This window comes from Helianthus annuus, chromosome 13 (genome assembly GCF_002127325.2).
Source record: "Helianthus annuus cultivar XRQ/B chromosome 13, HanXRQr2.0-SUNRISE, whole genome shotgun sequence".
Taxonomy (NCBI): Eukaryota; Viridiplantae; Streptophyta; class Magnoliopsida; order Asterales; family Asteraceae; genus Helianthus; species Helianthus annuus.
Window position 1 is genome coordinate 32,132,418 of NC_035445.2, and position 11,302 is coordinate 32,143,719.

Sequence of the window (11,302 nt, forward strand, 5' to 3'; positions counted from 1 at the left end):
AAAATGATATCGACAAGTGTTTTACGTCGGTTGAAAACTATAGAATCGAATATCAGTAACTGTTCGATAGTATCGAAAATGATGTTGTTCGATTGAAATTGTCAAAGCATCGATGTTGCTAGGACGATATCACTTTGGTTTGTCACGACACCGGTATGGTACCGACACTCGCTATATCATACAATATATAAAGTATACTTTATACTGCTATCGAAGTTATCCGGACGATATTAGTTTAGTTCGTCACAGTAAAAAACCACTAAATATATTTTACCCAACTGATTTTAAACAAAAGTTTAATAAAACATAGATAAAATTAAGCATATTCCAACAACATATTAGGAGTTTTATAAAATGTTACATTGTATTATTAGAGTAATAAAACGGATAGCTTTGATAACATGTAGGTTTCTGCTTTGATTACATGTACATTTCGACTCACAACTCAGTTACAATACTTTGTTTATCGAGAAGTAGACACCACGTCACAACGGTATACTCGAAGTATTATAAATTATAATATCTTAAAAGTGATGATATAAAAACAAGAGTAAACTGCCATTTTGGTCCCTGTGGTTTGGTCAATTTTGCCACTTTAGTCCAAAACTCAAACTTTTTGCATCTGGGTCCCTGTGGTTTCAGTTTTATTGCCATTTTGGTCCAAAAATGAAATCGGGTCATATTTGTCTTATAAAATCCTATTATTTTGTCATTTTCCGCAGGGGCAAAATGATCATTTCTTTTTTATAAATAAATACCATATTTTATAAGACAAATATGACCTCATTTGCCCCTGAGGAAAATGACAAAATTGCAGGATTTTATAAGACAAGTATGACCTGATTTCATTTTTGGACTAAAATGGCAATAAAACTGAAACCACAGGGACCCAGATGCAAAAGGTTTGAGTTTTGGACTAAAGTGGCAAAAGTAACCAAACCTTAGGGACTAAAATGGCAGTTTACTCTAAAAACAATATATGTTTAAAATGAACTAATATAATAAAATAGATAAAAAGATTAAAACCTAAATAAGTTATAATATAAGAATAATAAATAAATAATATTTTACTATTCATTATTACTTTGTTTTAATATGTACGTAAATAAACTAGATGTTGCCCCGCCCGCATTGCGGGGCAATGCGGGGCGATTGTCGAATAATTCTCAATCACTTAAAAAACAATACCATAGTTTTGCTAGAAAGAAAAAAAGTAAAAAGAGTGTTAGACAGCTCCTTGACATGATTTTTAGCTGGTGGCAAAGTCATATTTTTATTTTTACTTGGGGGAAAATCAAATTTTTTTCCCGATGGTAAAATCCTAATTTTTAGCTAGGGGAATGTCACGGCCCCCGACCCAGTTTGACCCGTTTTAGGAGCCGCGGGACAGAAATCCCGTGGTATTTAATTTAGGCGACAGCGGAAGTCTTTTTAAAACAGGATCTTTCAAGATTTAAAACTGCCCGTTTACATAATTTAGGGATAAAACCCCGGTAATTTACAATCATTTGATTTCACTGGGAAATCTTTTATTTTACAAAACAGGTTTCTTTATTTTATCATGAGCCACTTTCTTAAGCTTGTAGTGCTTCACGGCACTTTTCCTGGATCATAACAGATCACCTGAAACATGTTTGAAAAAGGTTTTGTCAGCGGGAAAAACTGAGTGAGTTCATTCAGGTTTTATAAAATGACCCTTACTTATAAAATTACAGCATAAGAGCGATTACAATGGTTTATATCTTATATTTATCTGGCGCCGTGTCACAATGGTGACATGTCACAATGGTGACATGTCACAATGGTGACGATGGTCATACCATTATTAGGTCAATGAACCCAAATAGTGATGATTATCCCTAGTAGGTCAATGAACCTAACTGGGAGAAAATTAGTAATGTGCACAATACCCCACTAGCCAGTGATTCAAGATATCCATGACTTAGTCCCTGTAATTATAACTTTTGAAAATAATTTGGAGTATTGTAAAACAGTTGATAAAAAGAGAATGATTCACATTGCAGATTTAACGAGCAGAGTATAAGCCTACTGATTAGCCTTGATTAAGCTAATTTAATTCACAATACACGCAAACGGGGTTAGTAACTAATACAGCAGTTACGTCAATTCACGAGATTAAACCCTCACAACGATTAGCAAAGTGCAATACTTAGCGGATTCACAACGAATGACAGAGCATAGTCCGAATTCGGACAGCACTCAAACATTCAAGTCGAAATCACGATGAATAACAAAGTATGAACTCAATTTGAGCAGCACTCAAACAATCGTTGGATAGTTACAATCGATCGGACGTTGAATCGTAATAGCGATCGAGTTATTACCCTGATTGCGGTAGCGATTCGAGATCTGTGTGTGTTTTAATAGTATACAGGCGATATCTCCGTGTGTATTTGGAGTTTTAACGTCGTTTCAGTGCCCAAAATCGAGTCCCAGACACCCCTATTTATACATAAAATTTGGACCCCCTCGCGTGACGCGAGGGGTACCCCCTTGGGCTTCGCGTAGCGCGAGGGGTCACCTATTTTCTATAGGTAGCCACGTCCCTAACTAGGCTTGCTGTGTCGGCAGTTTCTTAAAATTCGTTTTTGACAACGAGTTATTTAGATAATCATAACTAGGGTTTTACCCCCCTGAGTTTTAGGGGCCCTGATCCTGATTCTGAAAATTCTGAAAATTTTAGGGTTTGTGTAGAATCACTTGGGTGTCTCAGTTAGGGTTTCCTTATTAGATAGTTGACATCATAAGTAATGTTTTTAGTGAGAGTTGTTACATCCTCCCCAACTTAAGAAAAATCTCGTCCTCGAGATTTACTGAGGATATTTCCGCTTCATTTCTGATTCCAACTTCCAAAGTGTATTCTGGTCGTCTCTTTGAATTCTACTTGACTTTGACCAATACTAGTCGTTTGGGTTTGAGAAACTTGATGTAGGATCGGTTTCGACCTGAATGAGTCGTTCGTAAGAGCTCTCGTACGTTTCAGAGGCGGAAACTAAGAAACGAACTTGAAAACAGCTAGAAAATCACTTTAATCCTCTTTTATATTCAATTGACAATGTTTACAGTAAGAGGAAATACCGGCAGCACCTCGGTATCAATTTTCCTAATCGTTACAAATGATGATCGTTTGACAACTATTTATACTAACAGCCTATCCGTTTGAACATGCTTCAAACGGTCAACTAATATTCAAACGATGACCTTCAAACGGATGACATATTTCAAACGGCCAACTCTCTCAAACGGAAGCATCCTATTTGACCACTCAAACGGTTAGCTCTCATTGGACCAAATTTCATTTGTCTTCATGCGAAACCTTCATGCATTCTGATTTGTAAATTACTTTGACATTTTGTGATGTGATGCAATGATGATGTCATTTCTATGATGTCATCATTGTATAAGATGACATCATGTTTGATCAGATCCGCAACGCGAGCTCAAGACTCGACGTAAGACGAAGACGACAGATGAATGCACTAACAGACTCCCCCTCAGATGTTGACGAGTCTTAAGTGTCGAGTCTTCACAATCTTCAGTCTTGATCTGACTCTGGACTTCACTCTTAGTCTTTTCTTGCAGGTCTTCAGACTCCCCCTTGCGATATGCTGGCATTTCTTCAGATCATCAGCATTAGGATCGTTGTCTGTCTTTCCATCTCACAGCTTTTCATCTTATCCTGCAAAAACTCTACCTCAAAGTAAAATTTCTCTCACATACATATTTCAACCATAAACACATGCACTAATTCAGACTCTCCTTTAAAACAAACACCGATTTTCCAATCTGATGAACCACTATAAGGTTAGATTATGAAAACATTTAATTCCAAACATACACTCCCCCTCAAATATTACTCATCATGTTTAGCACTTGGAATTTTGAAAATCTGCTTTTCAATATCAGTTGTCGAAAATCTTTTTGAATTTTTCAAACTTTATGCTAAAACACACAAAATCTTTTTGGATTTTTTAATGTAAAGAAATAAAATGCAGAGAAGAAATATTTACATACACTATTTTTGTGAGATCGTGTAAGAGGATCATATCAGTTTATGAGACATGTCACCAACACCGTTAAGCTTCAATTAATTTAAATTCTAAACAATTCACCTAGATTGTCAGTATATTTGTCCACTTAAATTTTCACACAAAATTCAATTGATCCGAGATAAGATATTAATGTTTTAGAACTTAAACTTATCTGTGTGTCCCACTACTTGAATATACTCCCGTATCCAGATCCCAATATTCAGTCTTACTGGTGAGTATACCACAAATGATATCTGTAAGGGGTTAGGTGCGAAACCGTGAGAGCTCAGGTCAGAACTTCTGTTCAGCAGAGAGATGACAGCTCGACTTTTGGTGGGTCCCCTTTAGAGGATCTTTTTTTACAACAGCAATGACTATCAATTTTATTGTTTCATCGATTTGCTGAGGGCGGCGCTTTTTCAAGCATTTGCAGAAAGTATTATCCGGGGACTAGGTCAGTACTTCCATACAGCAGAAGTCCCGGGATAATACCCCAGATATCACTGAGCATAAAGACCTAGTATCTCAGAATAAGGTACCTTTCAAACAAGATTTCAGGGGTTACTTATATATCCAAGCAGTTTTGTTAACCCACAGAATAAGCAAGTTTGAAATTTAGGTTTATATCTCGTCACAATCTACTAAATGTGTAAAAATCTATTGACACATCCGCAGTAAGATTGTTTATCACTTTTAAACCTTCCAATTCTTTAGCATGTTGTGATAGTCCGCTGATGTACTATCATTTCCTCTTTTTCACAACAAACTCATTTTTGGATTTTATCAAATGTTTTTGTCTTTTTCAAATTTTCTAATGTTTTTGGATTTTCTGAGATTTCTACTCCCCCTAAAATGCAAACACATTAAAGAAAATTGAAAACAAACTGTACAGAAATATGACAACCGATATCAAATCACCTCAATTCTTCATTCACTTAGGCGTAAACAACCTGAACTCCCCCTTTCACAAACCATTTTCTCATTTAGATTTCAAAACACTTAAGTTTGTTTTAATCAAAATGATTTTTCCGGAAAATGAGTTTGTTTTTACCACTTGTTTAAGTACGGGGATATGGTTCATCATCTTGTCAATTTTATCAAATATAGTAAATCAAGTACAACTTAATGTCCTTTATTCACTGTTTGCAAACAAGCAACCTGTACCACTTGTAAAAATAACCAAACAATATCACTTGTAGGTATGTTACTTCTACACAAACCATTTTACCAATCAGAATGCCGATTCCTACTTCGCACTTACCAACCTGGAAGCTCCGGCGTAGTCATTCAACCTGTAAAATTATTACAATTTTAAGAATTTTTCATACAAACTCATAATACATGAATGATGCCGATTCCTGATCCACGATTACAAATTTGGGATTTCCGGCAAGTCAGGTTTTTCAATCGAAGAAAATGTCCACGCAAGCCTGACCAGCCTTGGGTGATTTCATTTCAGACTTGGTTGGGGTGTATGTTGCTTTCTTTGTAGCGTAAAAGTCTTTTACCCCTTTCACCTTCCCATTGACCATCTTTCCGAAAATCTTCTTTACTTTCCCATTAAATGCTTTCTCAACATCAAAATTATCCTTGTCAGAATAACCCTGATTTAAAATTTCAGTCTTTCCAACTTTTCTTTTAAAATTCTCGGTCCTTAATGGTGGAAAGTTCTCAACATCCATTGAAGGAACTGAGTTTTCATCACTCTCATCAAACTGTGGCTCCTCTGATTTTGTGGAATCAGATTCATCGCCAGATTTTACCTCAGATTTCTTAACAACCCATTTTTGGTTGTCAAGTTTCACACTACGCCTGTAAAATCTCTTCGAAAACTCACCAACTTCAAATGTTGAATTTTTGAAAACTTTAAATTGTTCAGTTGGTGGTTCGGTTTTATCAACAACAACTTCTTTCAGTTTTCCAGAAACTCCCTGTTTTCTGTTTGTCGCTTTCGGACAGTTCCATGCAATGTGACCAGCTTCATTGCATCGGAAACAGGTTCTGGTTTCTTTCTTCACATAAGCTCCATTCTTTTTCTTTTCGGCAAGAAATTCTTGATTAGATTGTTTCCAGAATGGGCTTTTTGCTTCCTCTTCCGAGCTTGTACTTGAAACAAATTTTGTATTTGTTTTAGAAAATTTTCCATTTTTATAGTTTTCTAGTGGAGTAAAACCAAGTCCTTTCTTTTTGTAGCTACGATTTTGGTTTGGTTTCTTTTGAAAACCAGAACCAGAATTGTAACCTTTTTTCTTGTTTAAACGTTGTTGTACTCTTGAGGTGTAAAATTTAGGTTTACCATTAAGATTTAAATCTTTTATTTCAGAAATATTAATTTCTGTTAGTTTGAAAACCTTTTTTATCAATTCATTTTTGACACCTCTTATTGGAAACTCTTTATCAAAATATAATTTGTCAGAATCATTCAAAGTATACACAAGTTCAAATGCTCCATCATTCAAATTAGATTTTGATAGCAAAAATTCTTTACTATAAACTCGTTTTCTCGATGATTTTGAACTCTTTTCGGACGAACTCGAACTCCTGACTGACTGACACGAACTTTCGGACTCGGACTTTAACTCTGACTCCTCATCCTTATCCAACACCTGATCGACCACTCGTTTTATCAGTTCAGACTCATGATCTGTGTCGGACGATGTGAACGTGACGTCAATATTGTCCGGTAAGACATCGGTTATCTCAAATTCTAACTTAACATTGACCGCCTGTTTCAGTTCTTCCTCGTTAGGTTTTCTAGCCGAGTACCCTTCCCAAATCGGAGGCGGACACTTATTATAACAGACACCTTGTTTCTTACCAGTATCCTTCTTCTTCTTTGGCTGTTCATCTTTAAATGCCTCGAAACCTTCAACTGTTGGATAAATTCTATCCATTACGTAGTCACAACCTTTGTAACTTTGGAGCAATCTTCTGATTCTTTCATTTCCAGCTGCTTCATTATCCAACTCTTTCTTCCACTTTGCACATTCTTCTATGTACATGTTGATCTCTTTCTGCTTTGTCATCATTGTAGCATTCATCATCTTCAAAGCTTTCTCTCTTTCAGAGTTAGTCTTCTCCAGACTATTCACATGCCTGTTCAATACATCATACGACTTTTTCAAGTTCTTTACATCAAACAACAATTGTTCTTTCAACTTTTCTAACTCACTAAACCTCTCATCTTTTTCTATACATTGTTTACAAGACTCTAAACATGTAAGACAGGGTTTTGTGACTTCAATGATCTTCTCGACTTCAACTATCTTTTCAACTTCCATAATCTTCTCAGCTTCAGTCACCTTTTCTGCTTCAATAATCTTCTCATTAATACTACTATTATCAGTTGGTGATTTGTCAAACTCTACTGATTTGTCAGAACTATCATCCAAAGAACCAGAGTTAGATGATGTTTGATCAAAAACGAATGCTCTTTCGGAACTCTCATCTGAAGAACCAGAATCAGTTGATGTTTGATCAACAACAATTGATTCTTCTGAACTTTCATCGGATGAAACGGATTTTTCTTCTTGATTCTTCTTATTTACATCATTGTTCTCCATTTTTTCTTCAAGCTTCTTAATAAATTGACAAATTGACAATCTAGAGTATTCTCCATTTCTTTTTAAATCCAACAGATATGTACCCCATTCTTGTTGAGGTATGGAATTGGCTAATCTCTTAACCCATTCATTTGGTTTTTTCTGAATACCCTTGTAGGATCGGTTTCGACCTGAATGAGTCGTTCGCAAGAGCTCTCGTACGTTTCAGAGGCGGAAACTAAGAAACGAACTTGAAAACAGCTAGAAAATCACTTTAATCCTCTTTTATATTCAATTGACAATGTTTACACTGAGAGGAAATACCGGCAGCACCTCGGTATCAATTTTCCTAATCGTTACAAATGATGATCGTTTGACAACTATTTATACTAACAGCCTATCCGTTTGAACATGCTTCAAACGGTCAACTAATATTCAAACGATAACCTTCAAACGGATGACATATTTCAAATGGCCAACTCTCTCAAACGGAAGCATCCTATTTGACCACTCAAACGGTTAGCTCTCATTGGACCAAATTTCATTTGTCTTCATGCGAAACCTTCATGCATTCTGATTTGTAAATTACTTTGACATTTTGTGATGTGATGCAATGATGATGTCATTTCTATGATGTCATCATTGTATAAGATGACATCATGTTTGATCAGATCCGCAACGCGAGCTCAAGACTCGACATAAGACGAAGACGACAGATGAATGCACTAACACTTGACTTTCTTGTCTTCTATTTGCAGTGGTTTCTCTACAATTTCAGTTTTTTATTTACCTCTACATCTTGAAGAGGTACTACCAGGGATTCGTCTGATAAACATTTCTTGTGATTGGATACACGAAATACCTCATGTACTCCAGCTAACTCTTCTGGTAGTTGTAAACGATAAGCAACTGGTCCTGTACGTTGGATCACTGGAAATGGTCCTACGTATCTTGGACTTAGCTTTTCTTTCTTACCGAATCTAACAACTCCTTTCCAAGGAGATATTTCTTGATAGCATTTTGTCTCTAACTTGAAACTCCAATGGCTTTCGTCTATTATCTGTATAACTCTTCTGGCGATCTCTAGCCGTCTTCAGCCTTTTCTTCGTGATACTGAATATCATAGTCGTAGTCACTTAGGATTTTTATCCATTTCCCTTGCCTTATGTTTAATTCTTTTTGCTCAAATATATATATCTTAAATTCTTATGACTCGTATAGACAGTAAACTTACTTCCATACAGATAATGTCTCCAAATCTTAAGGGTAGAATTATGGCTCCTAATTCTAAATCATGAGTGGTATAGTTTTCTTTGTGCTTTTTTTCAATTGCCTTGATGCATACGCAATTACCTTTTTGCGTTGCATTAACACGCATCCAAATCCTAACTTTGAAGCATCACCATATACTTTAAAATCTTCTGTTCCTTCTGGTAAGGCTAAGATTGGGACATTTGTTAATTTATACTTTAAGATCCTAAAGGCTTCTTCTTGTTTAGGTCCTTATTCAAACTTAATTGTTTTTACAGGTTAGCTTAATGATATAGCTATCTTGGAAAAATCCTTAATAAACCGTCTATAGTATCCGGCTAAACCTACAAAACTCCTAATTTCCATTGCGGATTGCGGAACCTGCCATTTGATAATTGCTGCTATCTTATCAGGATCTATGTGAATACCTTCATGATTCACCATATAACCCAGAAATTGTACTTCTGGCAGCCAAAATTCACACTTCGAGAATTTAGCGAAAAGCTTCTCTTTTCTTAACAAAGTTAAGAGTGCATGCAAGTGCTGATAAATAAGTATATCGTCGATGAAGATAACTACAAATTTATCCAAATATGGTTTACAGATCCTATTCATTTTGTCCATGAATGGTGCAAGTGCATTCGTTAATCTGAAGGGCATGACTGTAAACTCGTAATGACTATACATAGTTCTGAAAGCAGTTTTAGGTATGTCTTTCTCTTGTACTTTCAATTGATGATATCCGCAACGTAAGTCGATCTTAGAAAAATATCTAGCTCCTTGAAGTTGATCGAAAAGATCATCAATCCTAGGTAATGGGTATCGATTCTTAATTATAACTTTATTCCATTTTCTATAATTAATACATTTTCTCATCGAACCATCCTTTTTCTTAACAAACAACACTGGTACTCCCCAAGGGGATGAACTATGTTGTATGAAACCTTTACTTAATAATTCATCTAATTGATTTTTCAGTTTTAATATTTCTGTGAGTGCTAACTGATAAGGTGCCTTGGCTATTGGTATAGTTTCTGGAATTAGATTAATCCTAAATTCTATCTCTGTATCTGGTGGTAATCCTGGTAACTTTTCTGAGAATACATCTGAGTATTCTGAAACTACAGGAATTTCCTTAAGTTCTTTACTCTTAGTACTAATGATTACTGAAATCATATATACTATTCCTTGCTTTCGTTCATAATTAGCAACTTTCATTACTGATATGAACTTCGTGACCTTACGTGGTTTATTTCCTGTAATCACAATTACTTCTCCGGCGGGTGCCTGAATTTCTATAAAGTTCTTATCACAGAGAATTCGAGCATGGTTGGCTACTAACCAATCCATTCCTAACACAACATTAAATTAAGCTAATTTCATAGGTAATAGGTTTGCAAAGAATTTATGACCTGAGAGTTCTATATTTTCCTTTTGCAAAACTTTATCTATGCTAACAGATATTCCGTTTGCCGTTTCGACAGTAAAGATTTGCCTAATGCTGGTTAAAGGTAAGTTAAGAGCTTGACAGAATGAAGTATTTATAAAACTTTGGTTTGCACGAGAGTCAAATAGTTTTTGTGTAAACGTTGTAAACTAAGAACGTACCAGCTATCACATCTGGAATGAGCTCTGCTTCATGAGCAGTTAGTTGGAAGGCTCTTACATTCTTTTTTGCTTCTTCTGCAGGTTTAGCTTTATTGTTAGATAGTTTGTTTAGTTTTGGACAATCTGGCCTAAGATGTCCAGCTTCTCCACAGTTGTAGCAGACTGAAAATCTCTTCCTCCTGCAGTCTTCTTCTTGATGCCCCGGAATTTTGCAAAAATTGCAATATCCTTTGCATCTTCCAAAATGCTTTCTTTTGCAAGAATTGCAAAATAGGCTAGTGGAAGATTGTCCATTCCCTCCTTTCTTGAAATTGTTATGGTTACTCGGACGGAATCCTTGGGTAATCTTTTGGGCTACTTCCTTCTATTTTCTTCTCTTGTCCGGACTAGTTCGTCAGTCAGAGTATTGGCTAAATCCACCGCATCATCAATCGTGCGAGGTTTTGCAGCCTTGACGATATTACGGATTTCAGCAATCAACCCCCAAATATAACGAGAAATAAGTACCGGCTCTGGCGAAGCCAGGGTTGGTACTACTCGAGCATACTCGAAGAATGTCGAAGTATACTTTCGACAATCTACATCCACCATCCGGTGGGTTAGAAACTTATTTGTCATTTGTTCCTTTTCATATTCGGGACAGAATTTTTTTTCTACAAAGCTCTTAAATTCTTCCCAGTTCATAGCATACGCCATCCTTTTTCCTTTTGCTTGTAACACCGTATTCCACCATTCTAGCGCCCATTCTTTGAAAAGGTCTGACGCGTACATGACCTGATCATCCTGAGCACATTTACTTATGGCAATTACTGCCTCGGTTTTCTCTAACCAACGCAGTGCCGCAGTTGC